At 40.4% G+C, this 13,046-nt stretch overlaps 1 long non-coding RNA gene across 1 annotated transcript in view; it reads left to right on the top strand.

Annotated features, from left to right (window-relative positions):
* The window catches only part of LOC137642606 (uncharacterized), a 53,152-nt gene extending 40,379 nt beyond the window's left edge, over nt 1-12,773 (top strand). Inside the window, exons 2-3 of the long non-coding RNA XR_011044821.1 lie at nt 8,968-9,145; nt 10,688-12,773. This is a non-coding gene — a long non-coding RNA (uncharacterized lncRNA). The remainder of the gene's footprint in view (nt 1-8,967; nt 9,146-10,687) is intronic.
* The last annotated feature ends 273 nt before the right edge of the window (nt 12,774-13,046 follow it).

The raw sequence follows: 13,046 nt of genomic DNA, 5'->3' as shown, positions 1-13,046 counted from the left end.
AAATTTAATTCCCACCCTCCTCCCCTCTAGAGACTAGGGGCATGGAAGATCTGAGGAATCATGGAATGGTTCCAGGTACCTCGCTAGGGGTGCGCAGGTGGTACACCTGGCTACCCAATCTGCGATTTCCGCGAGTTTTGAAATTTCTGCCGGACGTCAGGGACGTATAGCTATATATATAACTACCGGGTAAGTATGTTCAAAAATTTATTTTATTATGAAAATATCGTTTTACGGAAGGTCTTCTAGGCCCCGGCATGGAAATAACCACTACATATGGTTATTGGTTTTCTATCAATTTGCCCATTCCCCTCTGAGGGTGTGGATTGGATAGATGAGGGATAACTAACTCTATAATCTAGTTCCCAATCCTGGCTCTTCCCTAAGCAATTATCATCATATAATTATAGCCCTTGGGTTGGTATAGACTCTTGCTCATTGATCGATGCATCAATTGCTTAAACTATTAAGTTTACCCGTACCGTTGCCTTCTAATTGGCTATTTCTCTGCGGAGCTATAGGAGCGCCGGTTCTGTCCATGAGCACCCCCCTCCTCTTTGGGCCTGTAGCAACTGACTCTAAGCAGGCTATTTATTCCAATCTAACATCGTTTGATAGGGGAATGGACATTTTGTACTTTATCTCCTTCTCTCTCACCAACTGCATTTACACATAATTTGTGGATTACTATTCCCTCAATTGTCAGCATAGAATGTTACTAACCCATTTCTTGCAGATTTTGGTGACTGTTAGAGGACTCAATTTTCATTTAAACTTTTTCTCCTTACAGGTGCTGCCTAAGACGGAGATGCACTGTAGAGTGCAGATTTATGCCAGGACCATGAGGCATCCTCACGGTCACGATACTTGCCGCACACATGCGAAGTGTCGGAGGATGAAGGGTCCAGTCTCATACTGGGACCCCTAGGATTGCAGTGTGTGTAAGGACGTGCATCACTCTGGATGGGTCTCGAAGGATACCTCCGATGACGACCACGTGTTCTTCCAGAGGTCCCTTCGCACCTGGGTAAGAGGGTTCAAGAGGAACTCGGATCCGAAGGCCCCTTACCTCCCCTCGAACGAGTGAAAGGATATCCTCTTCCCCAAGGCGGCACCTGATTCGGTTTTGGGCTACTTTGAACCTAAACCCCTTCCAACAGTCCAGCTGCAGGTCAACGAAGCGTTGGGTGCAATGAGCCTAGACTCCGAGAGGATATCTACGGTCTCCTCTCTCTCCCCGGGTAAAGAATCAGCTCTCCTTTTCACGGTGGAGTCAAATGAAGAACCCCTCCCTCTGGTGGATGACTCTTACCTGCTGGAGGTGGATGATACAAGTTTGGGAATCATCAAGGATTCAGTGGTGTCTACCACTTCAGCCCCCACTACGACAACGTCCTCCCTGTCTACGGTGACGAATACCTCTTCCGTGACGGGAGCTGTTCCTGCCTCTTTCCCCCCACCTTCTCCTGCTGGGCTCATGGAGCCCCCTCAGTTCCCAAGTACCTCTGGTACTACAATGGATCCGGTACTTATGGCTGACATGAAAGTCTTCATGGAGGGGAATCAGCAATACCAGCTGATGATGTTCAGAGCCTTACACGAAGAGATCCAGGCCTTGAAGAAGCAAGAGGAGCCGACTAGGGATAAAGTCTTGCCCTCCCAGCTACCTTATTGCACCCAGCAAAATCCTTGGAGGTATGCTGGCCACGCCGTGCTCTCCGAGGGCATCCTCTACATTGGCGAAGGGCTGGGTTCCAGACCGGTGGCGGATCTGGACTTTTACCCCGACATTGATGCCTACCCCTTTGGCTACGTAAGGCTAGCTGAGGGGGTTCCGTTGAGGGATGATACCATCCCTAAGGAAACGATCCTCCTGGAACACACAAGGGCTCAGCACCTGGCAGTGAAAGAGATGAAGACGGCAGGGTGTATCAATACACAGCTTGGCGCCTTCAGTAAGAGGTTGGCCACCTTCGTGGCTCCGGACAAAATGGTCTTCCCCTTTGCCTCGAAGGGCTAAGTGGCAGTGGAGAAAGCCATTCGTGAGGGTAAGCCTCTCCCAGCTTTGGAAGAGTGCAAACCGGTCTCACTTATCTTACCACATGATGCCGACCACTGGACCGATGTCCAGTTTACTTTTGCTGAGGGTAAACTGGATAAGGATGCTGCCGGCCGCCAGTTTAATGAGAAGCTGCCCAGGATTCCTGAACACCTTCTTAAGGCTGAGCTGGAGGCCAGAGAAAGGTTATCAGTGTCAATGTCTGCAGTGCTTCATGGAGATGATGATCGGGAATTTTACAGATTCCCCAGTCTTTTCCTTGTTGGCGAAGACTCATCTCGCCACCTTTATGAAGGACCTTTATGCTTTCTTTCAGGCCCGTAGAGCCTGAAGAGAGCATGTACTTGCCACAGCTACCATGTGCCACGAGCCGAAACGTCTCATCGACACTAGCATCTTGGGAAAAGACCTGTTTCCTCAAGTTGGTGAAGGAAGTCACAGATAAGGCTGTCGCAGAGAACAAGAGCCTTTTCCAGAAGTGGGGGATCTCCTTGAAGAGGAAGTTCACCCCCCTGGGGGAGGCCCACAACCCAAGAGGTCTCATAAACCGACCTATCATCGGAGGTCGTTTGCTCCTCCCCCTGCCGCCATCCCTCAGACTGTCTACGCTGTGCCCCAGCAAGTGGTGACACAGTCCCCGGCCTTCAACCCTGTGTATGAGCAAGGATCGGGTCGTCTTCCTTTCGATCTCCCAAGAAAGAAAAAGGGGACAGAGGCCGCCCTGACAAAGGAGGCAAGCCCAGAGGTCGGGGACATCGAGACAGCAGAGGAGGAAGAGGTTCATGTCCTCAACACAAACAATGAAGATCTCCCGGTAGGGTGACGGCTGGCCTTGTTCAAAGACCATTAATCCTTCAGTCCTTGGGCACAGAGCGTCATTTCCAACGGGTTGGGTTGGAAGTGAAAACAAAGGCCTCCAAAGCTCAGGAGATTCTTCCAGAAAACAACATTTCATCTGGAACGATATGTACAAGACCTTCTGAAGAGAAGAGTTATCCGTTGCACGAGATCTAGGTCGTCTATTTTGTGTGCCAAAGAAAGATTCGAGCATACCTCTAACTATTCTCGACTTGTCCCGTCTAAACCTGTTCGTTCAGTGCGACAGGTTCCGTATGCTGACTATTTCGCAGATACGGACCTTACTACCCCATGAGGCTTACACCGTCTCTGTAGATCTTACCGACGCTTATTGGCATCTTCTAATAGGTCGACGCTTCTCCCCACTACCTTGGTTTCAGCCTCGTGAGAAAGGGCTGTGTATTCAGAGCTATGCCATTCGGGCTCAACATAGCTCCAAGGATTTTCACGAAGCTTATCGATGCAATCGTACATCAATTTCCTTAGAAAGGCCTTCAAGTAGTGGCGTACCTGGACGACTGGCTAGTGTGGGCTCCCTCAACACTGGAGTGCTCGGAAGCAGTCACTCAAGTTGTACGGTTCTTTCAGTCCATTGAATTTCAGATCAACTTCAAGAAATCAAGACTGGCCCCAGCTCAAGACTTCCAGTGGTTGGGGATTAGTTGGAACCTCAAGTCTCACTCCCTACCTATTCCTCCCTCCAAGAGAAAGGAAATAGCGAAGTCAGTCAGGACCCTGATCAAGTCGGAAACGATCACCAGGCGACGCCAGGATATTGTTTCTAGGATCTTTACAATTTTAAATATAAAACTTACCCGCTGGTTATTTAAGAATGGCTAAAGTCCCTAGACGCCCGGCAGAAAATTCAAAATCTCGCGGCTATCGCAGATATGCCAGGTGTACACTAGCGCCCTCGCGGTATTCAGGTAGAACTATACCAAACCCTTCAGATCTTCTCTGCCACCATTGCTGGCTGGAACTATTGGAAATTCTCTCGTTAACTTTCTCTGTTTTGGACGGTTATTTGGTGATGTACTCCGTTTGTTGAGTTTAGGCTTTCGGTTAATTGATTTCCTTTTCATTTGTTCTTGAAATCTTTTTGTTTGGGGTTATTTTAAATAATTTAACCTTGGTTTATGTTTTCGGTCTCTCTCTTACCAATTCAATATGGCCGACCCCTCCCCTGTAATTCGGAAGTGTGTTAAAGGTTGTCGTACTCGACTTCCTAAGGCTTCTGTGGACCCTCATAGTATTTGTATTAAATGTAGGGGAAAGTCTTGTTCTTTTGGGGATCGGTGTGATGAATGCATTTCGTTAACCGATAGCAAGTGGGTCACTTATGAACATTACATTAAAAGATTAGAGAGGGACAGGGTTAGGCGCAGTTCATCTCGTTCTATTGATTTGTCCTTACCTAATGTCATTGATCCTATTCCTTCCCCCGTAGTGGTAGATCAACAACCGAAGGAATCTTCTATGAAGGATATGTTAACCGCGATTCAGGCTCTCGGTGAAAGAGTTGAGTCTTTAGCGGCGTAAAAATCAGATTTTGTCCGAAATTAATGTGCTGAAAAACCAACCAAATGTGAAAAGTGTTTCCAATGTGTTTAGTGTGTTTAGTGTTGTAGAGGGTGCGTCTGCACGATCCTGTCGTTCGCCCAGCCTATGACCTCTTTCAAGCTCCCGAACCCATGGGAGAAGTAATGTCGGATGGCAAAAGGAAACGAGAGGCTTCATCAATCGTACAGACGTCCCCTCGAGCGTTCCTGCTGTCGTAACACAGGTCGCTCACCCTCATCATAGAAAAGATGAGGTTGGTGCATTATCACATTCATCGGATGAAGGTTCGTTTAGCGAGACCTGGCGTCACTCTTCCAGACTGCTCAAAAGGAAGTCTCACGCGATCGTTCAGCATCACGAATCGCCTCCGCATCGACCAGGCTGTAGTACCTGGGATACGCCTGAGCGTTTTCATTCTCTTGATGGTTGCACGCCTGCGAAACGCTCTGACAGAGGTTCTGTTGTAGATGTTGATGTGTTACAGTCTGATTCAGAACTTATGCCTGTTTCTGGTGTGACGGTTCATGCACCGCCGCTTCCGTCAGACTGGCTTTCGTCGCCTGAAAGTGGGTATGAAGGTTCTGGACAAGCTTCGATCTTTCAAAGGGACGCGGGCTCTGGTGGCTCCTCTGTGGCCAAAAAGCAACTGGGTTCCCATGGTCACAGAATAGAACCCCAAGTTGGTGCCTTTGCCAACCCGATTCTGTCCCAGGAGGTACAGCGGGAGATTGTCTATGCTTCATCATGGAGAACGAACAACCTTCATCATATGATTTTTTCGCCCTAGCCCTGGAAAAGAAGTTCCAAATTCAACGTGATAAGTTGGAATTTGCGGAAAACTACAAGTCGTCTACCACCGTGACTCAGTATGAAGCGTCATGGAAGAAATGGGTCAAATACGTCAAAGACAAGAATCCAGGGTCAATTACTATGGATTTTTGTTTAGGGTTCCTGAATGATTTGCACGCTCAAGGTCTAGCTTCCTCCACGATTTCGTCGTATAAATTGGCCCTCACTAGACCTATACTATACGCCTTTGATGTTGACTTTAACTCGGATCTTCAACAAAACTCCGAAGGTTTGTGCAAGGCTATGGCCGTCGGCTCCACCGAAGCCTATCTCTTGGTCTTTGGACAAAGTTTTGCAATTCGCTTCGGACATAGGCAATCAAACGGCTTCTATTCGTGATCTCAGAAAGTCATCTTTTTAATTGTGATGACTTCCGGTGCTCGTGTTAGTGAAATTATGGCGCTTTCTAGAGACGAGGGCCACATTAAATTTGTGGATAATGGTGAGGTTAATTTATACCCTGATCCCACTTTTCTAGCTAAGAATGAACTTCCTTCTAAACGTTGGGGTCCATGGACAATAGTTCCCCTACCAGGTGATCCCTCCTTGGGTCCAGTGCAGTGTTTAAAAGTGTATTTACTAAGAACTGTGCAGTTTAAGGGTGGTCAATTGTTTAAAGGGGAAACAGTGGGGTCTCATTTGTCTCTGAAAGAGAAAGCGCAAAAATTACTTACTTTATACGAAGAGCTGACCCGGCTAGTATGCTATCGGGTCACGACCCTAGGAAAGTGGCTTCCTCCTTGAACTTTTTCCAGTATATGTCCTTTGAGGGACTGCAGGCATATACTGGTTGGAAGTCGACTTGGGTTTCCTTCAGGCATTACCTGAAGCAATTGGAGGAGATACGCTATTTTGTGGTGGCTGCGGGAAGTGTTATCAAACCCGCTGCAACGACGTAGCCCACAGTGCATCCTAGGGCACTCCTCCAGCTTGTTATTAGCAATGAGTAAACAGTTGGTTTTTGCTTCAAGGAAAAAAGAAAAAATGCAATTAATCATTTCCTTTTCAGGTTCATATGTCTCTCTCCGACGCAATGTTTGTTCCTTCAGTGCTACAGCCTAACTGTCTAAATGATAGTTAAACTATATCGCATTTTTTTCGGGTGATTACCCCTATATGTACATATGTGATCATTTATCTATTGATCAGGTTTATCTTGTCATAAGTTCCTTACGGTTCCTTGTGTCATGTATTTGTCCCCTAATGTTACCTTATGTCTGGGTATGGATGGGATGTATTTACTTTGTATATAAATTTTCCATATGCGTTTTATTTTATGCCCTATAATTATGCTTATAATTACCATAGCGGCAATAAATTTAGTCAGCCTCCTTATTATTATCCTTCCTGAACATAATTGGATTCATTTCTCCTGGCGGATATTGGTTCCATATGCCTCCTTCAGTTTCGGGTTCTTTAGGGTTCCCGACACTAAACTCAGGTGATTTTCCAATTGCGGAGGGCGGTCCTTTGGTCCTTATTGCCTCCTTGTCGGACCATCATACTTGTCAATACTGATTCCTGAAAACTCATCTTCATTATCAAGTCTCAAAATCCAACCATCTGGAGACTTCTATTACTGTAGCCTCGCCAGGTATAGATATGAAGTCTATCCATGTGAAATCACTCTCCTATTTTTGCCGTTACTGAACTTTGTAAACTTTGATTAATCCTTTTTTTTTTTTAGTTGCCTTTGAAATTGTTAAGATGTCCAGTCCAGTATTGTTGTAAATTTCACGGAATAAATATATAAGGTTGATTTATCCCAACTCGTGCCCTTTTAGCCTATTCCTTTTCTGATTAATTTACATGAATTACTAAAGAATTGGAAATTGAAGTTTTTAATAATTTGGAATAGTTCCTTTGAAGTGGATTTAAATTGTTTATTAAACTAGACGAGAGTAAGTTAAATTGAAACAATAAAGATAAGATTGATAACAGCAGGTGCACTCCTTTTCTTAAGTGCTTCGAAGGTGAAGATCTTCATCTCTGAATTAAATCAAGTAGTCAGAATTTAGAGTAAGTAAATAAACCATAACACTACTGCTCTCTTGCAGCTTTACCAATTTGTGTAAATTAATTACCTGCCCAGCATCTCATTGGGGGTTTCTAGGACAGAGCCTAAATAGCGTGAAGCATTTTATGCCGAAGTAACTTTCTCAGGACAGTACAGTAATGTGAAGGTTTAATAACTGCAACACCCGATGTATTGTCCCTGACGATATGCTTGAATGGTTGTGCTCATATCCCCGGGCAAGATCTTGTTGCATGGAGGTTTTTCTGAAGCACATATCCCACACATTAAAATATCTTCATATATATATATATATATATATATATATATATATATATATATATATATATATATATATATGCACACACTATATATGCATGCATCTTCTTTCCCACCGCTATCTCGACATGAAGGGATCGGTCGCTTCAGGCATGGCTTATAATTTGGCAGAGGGTTTTTATGATCGCATGTTGTCGCAGTTATCAACCACAATTATTGGCGGTGGGCTTAACGTCTGGCTTAATAGTCCAAATGCAAGGCAGCAGCTGTCCTTTCAGTTGCTTTCTACGACATGCAGGACGTATGGTGGTGGTAATTTTACAGCCTTACTACAGGGATGTATCTTCTTTGTCTGTATCTTTTTCCACTTTTTTTGTTGGGTCGATGTTTCTGGCCAGCGTTCTCCATCTACCCATGTCCCACACTTCATCACCTTCGCTTAAGTCTCCCTCTCCTTCTCCTTCTCGTTCCCTGTACCTCCATTTCCATCACTCCGAGAAAGGTAATGTAATGAAACTATAGGGATGTATATATATATATATATATATATATATATATATATATATATATATATATATATATATATATATATATATATATATATATATATATACATACAAGAAAAATCCCAAGACGTCATATGACCTCTTTCATTCACATAGCCACATAAACTTTACCTACTTATGTAGGAAAACAAATGTATTTGATACCTGTAAGCCCATGTATACTTGATTGCGCACCTTGTCAAATAAAATCCTTCGACAAGCGTCCGTGCATTCAATCCAGGTACACTCATCAGCTTCGGGCTTCGATGTAATTTATAGCTACAGTCTACATTTAAGCCAGCGTATAAGCGTTGATGTTAATCACCTCTTCAATAATGACTCGGCAAGCGTTAGTCGATTTGCAGTTAGGCACATAATCCAGGTATTATAATTAATGGCGAGTAATTTATGTCGTGTAATTGAGGAGAACAGAAGATGGAGACTCCCGTAATTGTTGGAAAGAGATGGCCTCGACGTGATGGCGTCAGGATAGTAGTCGATTGTCAGGTATTCTAATTGTTTTATTAACGCGCAGGTGAAATGATTGGGAATTTTATGCCTCTAATTAAAAGATTTTCCCGTACGACTTAAGACTGAAAGAATGAAAGTTAATGATGTTGACTTTTGTTTTTAACTTCCTCGTGAAATGGATTTTGAGTTTATCGTAAGATCTCTCTCTCTCTCTCTCTCTCTCTCTCTCTCTCTCTCTCTCTCTCTCTCTCTCTCTCTCGTGTAGGCACATGGTATATGGCTACAAACCATTTTTCATACGAATATAATTCAATTTTTCTGGCATTTTACAGGAATGAAATTACAACAGCAATCACCTTAGGAGAACAGACATTTATGGGAACATTTTTCTCCGACCAAGGTGTTAACCGTTCACAAGTAGGCCCCTTTCTATTTGGAGGAACAGCGTGTCTGCACCCCAAATCACCATCTCTTCCCACAGGGCAACATTGTCCGCTGTAGTAGTCCCAAGTAAGTAGACTGAACTGACTTATGTGAATGCCCGTTGGCCCCACGAGGGAGAAAAGCTCATTTGTCATGTAGAGGACATATCCTCCCACAAGGGAAGTGTATTATAACTTCATTTCTTAATTTTATGCCCTATACTGAAGTTAATTTCAATACCACTTCTTGAAGAGGTCGCATAATTCAAATGAGGAGTTCTGCTTGCAAGATATTGGGTGACTTGTTTTATCTGGTATCTTCCTCGCAATCCCGGAGACTTAGTATTGTCAGTATACGCTTATGTTTGGAATCCAGTATGTATATATATATACTATATATATATATATATATATATATATATATATATATATATATATATATATATATATATATATACATATATATATACACACACACATATATATATATATATATATATATACATATATGTATATATATATATATATATATATATATATATATATATATATATATATACACACATATACACAGAGTCCAATCTCAAACTTTTAAATCAGTGGCAACATTGTACATTTATCTATTGTACATTTATCTTTAAGTGATCCTTTCCTCTCCGCCACAAGGTTTGATTTGTGTTCGGCACCGTTTCTTCAATCCAATTGAATCAAAGATCAGTTTTCGTGACAAGTAACTTTGAATTTGAGTTAGAGACGATACTCGTTGCAAAATGTTCTTTTGGGAAATATGGCCATAGGATTTTCAGCTCGGGATTTTTTTTTCTTTTTTTAGAATTCTTTGTTTCATCTTTTGCTCATTCCAGTTAAGTATGTTTTTGGCTAATAGTGACATTAATAAATGTATATCAGTACTTGCGTTGATATGAATCTTTATTTTCATTTTATATTTAATGAATTTTCTTTTCGAACTATAGATAAACGTGTATGAAAAGTATCCGTATATTCTACTTCAAATAGTAATGAATTATTTTATTTTTACTGTAATTATTAGTGAAGAGTGATGACTACATCTAACCCAGAGGTTTTTTGTACGCTAAGAAACATATCCTCAGGGGAGAAATGTCGCATTGAACAACATTTTTGTTCCTGCAATAGCTTTTATTAGGGGTTTGCTTCAGGCTGGAGTTTCTCTTTTATTCATATGTAATATTTTTAGTTACCTCCCATCATTCTCTTCTAACCCGTCCTATTGCGCTCTACATTAAGATTTTTTCTTTTTTGTACCTATAGGCGATGAAATCTGAAGGTAATGTTATTCGTAGCGTTGAGTAGATGCGTAGTGAAAGAAAGTTGAGCACTACAGTGTTAGTCGCATTAGGTTTAACTAAGTAGTCTTCGTTAAAATTCTGTTTATATGGATACCGGACCAACTTAACTCTGTGCGTTTGATAGGTAATGATCGGTAAATAAGGTAATTTAAGGCTTATAGGCTACATAACCGCATAGAAAAATTGTTCTGTGGGATTTCAATAAATATGCTACTTTTGGATTGCATATTTGTAGAATGTCCCTGAATATAAACTAATCAAAGATATACCTTTTTATTAAATATTTCATTCTACTTTTTCAGAGAACTGGTAGGTGTAAAACATCTAATACACGCGAAAAGATACCAATCTTGGCATTCTATATATTGTAAGCGATCCATCATATCATTAAAGGTTTCGAAGATTTTATTGAACATTGCTCAGCGAGCTGTACTTGGTAGGGCCATCTTTCAGGCAATGCAACACATTGACAGCGTGCTCGTCAGATTTGTTGTTAAGGGAGAGATGCAGACTGAAAGGAAAAACCAGTTTTTATTACATCATTCCAAGTGGTCAATAAATTTTGCCTAAAAATATGACCAAAGTGGTGTATTAATAAAACCTGTGACACAAATGCTTAAACGTATCAGTTCTTATTTATGTCAGTTGCCACTTGTTGCCAGAAATTTCAACTCATTAACATTCATGTTGTGAGTTCATTACTCAATAAAAGTGCAATGATTATCTCTGACATTTTCTTTATATGTACTTCTTTTTATATCCTTGCTGTATTGAGGACTAAAACATGATTAAAATGTATTGAAATTATGGGTTATATATTTGCTTTTAAAGTAAATAAATATGCGTTCATTAGCTTTAAATAATTTCTTATACTGAGGGAGTAAGATAATCAGGAAATTTTTTTTTTATTTCCTTCGATGGATATAATATACAAGCGTAAAATGTTTACTGGGTAAACAAACGATATTATTTTCATTGAGATGTATCAGCATCGGATTTTTTTTATATATATCTATATTGTATTTTTCCATGTAGAATCTCATCTAGACATTAAAAATATTCGCTGAGCATTTTTAATCACTAATATAAAACAGGGCAAGAGGTTCAATCCTAATAAATGATAATGTTTAATATATTACTTCTGAAATTTCATTGAGGTGATTTTGTCCTATTTAGTTTGATTGGATATTTTTGAAAGTTATGGTTTTCTTTCATGTCACTACAGTAGTTGATACTGGATTGAGATGAAAGAAAAGCTTGTCGGTCAAATCGTAGTCTCAGATTTTTTTTAATAATTCCATATCATCTATGTACGTTTCATGTGCTTTTGGTAAGAAGCTTGCTTTGAGGCTTGGAATAGATACCTGCTTGATTTTTCCATTATCTGTAAGCTCCCTGGAAGTTTCCACTGTGGTCAAATTTCCTAAGACTCATCTTATAGACTATTCATTTCCATTATGTCAGTCTAACAGTGATGCACTGTCCTGTAATTGTTTTCCGTGAATTCTGGTAAATTTTGATGTGTCAAACAAGTGTCACTTAAAACCATGCCATTTTCTATGCTGCACCAGTTATACTTAGTTTTTTTTTTTCATTCTATCTTTCGTTTCCAATAATGTCACAATACAATTTCTGTTATGGCTATTTTGATATTTTGCTTATTCTGGTTAATTTCTTAGAAATCACTTGCAGCCATGATGAAGGCAAAGAGTTGAGTTTTGGTATAGCCGTAAAAGTTGTTGTAGTATGTGCTCGTGAAACTTAGATAATGATTCTTGGTGAAGTTAAAGACCTTAGTTTTACTGAGTAACTAAGTGATTCTAATTTTTATTTTTCAAAATTATTTACCGCTTCCTCATTTCCGCCACCAATCTCTCTCGTAAAGAGTTGTTCTTTCATTTACCCATGGGCATACAGGCACTAAATCTATCTGGTTTTAACTTTATATTCATTATTATAATGTTAATGTGTAGAATTGGGGAATTTATGTTTCAGAATTCTTTCAGAAATTTCAGAAAAGATACTAAAATATTAACGAAGGAAATACATTATCTTCAAATTAGATCAGTTTCAAAAGAAGAAAAGCTTTGAATCCGGAATTACAGTGATCATCTATGCATGACACCGATCATCCGTTAGGGTGATGTCCTTTCGATTTAACAATACAGTATTCTTGTATCTTTTATGACGATAGCTTTACTGAAAAGGAGGCAAAATTCCTAGGGTACAGAATAGAAAAAAATTTTAATGGATGATTATATACCTGTAGATGGATGTTAAAATTACTTCTAATTTTTGACTGAAGAGAATTGTGTTTTATGCTTTTTTTCGTTATAAGTAGAAGATGCAGTTATCTTCTGTCGAAATTGCTGTAATTGAGGAACATGGCAATACATGCGACGCTGAAAACTATTCAGGGGGTTGCCATTGCTTAACCTAGTTGGTACAAATTCGTAAAATACAATTCAAAGCAAATGGTATTACATAATTTTATAATTCATTCCTATAAAATTAGTTTCATTTATCCTTTCTTTTGCCTTCCATTAATTTTTTAACCTTTAAATTTTATACCATGTTTACTGCTACTTCATCTCGAGATTTTTTTTTTTTTTATAGAAAATAGGACCGAAGAATGTATAAAAAATCAGAGCTTCTCGCATT

The sequence above is a fragment of the Palaemon carinicauda genome, chromosome 1, assembly GCF_036898095.1.
Source record: "Palaemon carinicauda isolate YSFRI2023 chromosome 1, ASM3689809v2, whole genome shotgun sequence".
Taxonomy (NCBI): domain Eukaryota; kingdom Metazoa; phylum Arthropoda; class Malacostraca; order Decapoda; family Palaemonidae; genus Palaemon; species Palaemon carinicauda.
The sequence above is the reverse complement of the archived record's forward strand: the minus strand, read 5'-3'. Positions and strand labels throughout refer to the sequence as shown.